The sequence below is a fragment of the Epinephelus moara genome, chromosome 2, assembly GCF_006386435.1.
Source record: "Epinephelus moara isolate mb chromosome 2, YSFRI_EMoa_1.0, whole genome shotgun sequence".
In the NCBI taxonomy this organism is placed as follows: Eukaryota; Metazoa; Chordata; class Actinopteri; order Perciformes; family Serranidae; genus Epinephelus; species Epinephelus moara.
Genome location: NC_065507.1, coordinates 40,802,174 through 40,802,802, shown reverse-complemented (window position 1 = coordinate 40,802,802; position 629 = coordinate 40,802,174).

The window sequence follows — 629 nt, the reverse complement described above, 5'->3', positions numbered from 1 at the left end:
TGGATATTGGCAGGAACTGGAACACGCTGTCGTATACGCCGATCCAGAGCATCCCAAACATGCTCAATGGGTGACATGTCCGGTGAGTATGCTGGCCATGCAAGAACTGGGATGTTTTCAGCTTCCAGGAATTGTGTACAGATCCTTGCAACATGGGGCCGTGCATTATCATGCTGCAACATGAGGTGATGGTCGTGGATGAATGGCACAACAATGGGCCTCAGGATCTCGTCACGGTATCTCTGTGCATTCAAAATGCCATCAATAAAATGCACCTGTGTTCGTTGTCCATAACATACGCCTGCCCATACCATAACCCCACCGCCACCATGGGCCACTCGATCCACAACGTTGACATCAGCAAACCGCTCACCCACACGACGCCACACACGCTGTCTGCCATCTGCCCTGAACAGTGAAAACCGGGATTCATCCGTGAAGAGAACACCTCTCCAACGTGCCAGACGCCATCGAATGTGAGCATTTGCCCACTCAAGTCGGTTACGACGACGAACTGCAGTCAGGTCGAGACCCCGATGAGGACGACGAGCATGCAGATGAGCTTCCCTGAGACGGTTTCTGACAGTTTGTGCAGAAATTCTTTGGTTATGCAAACCGATTGTTGCAGC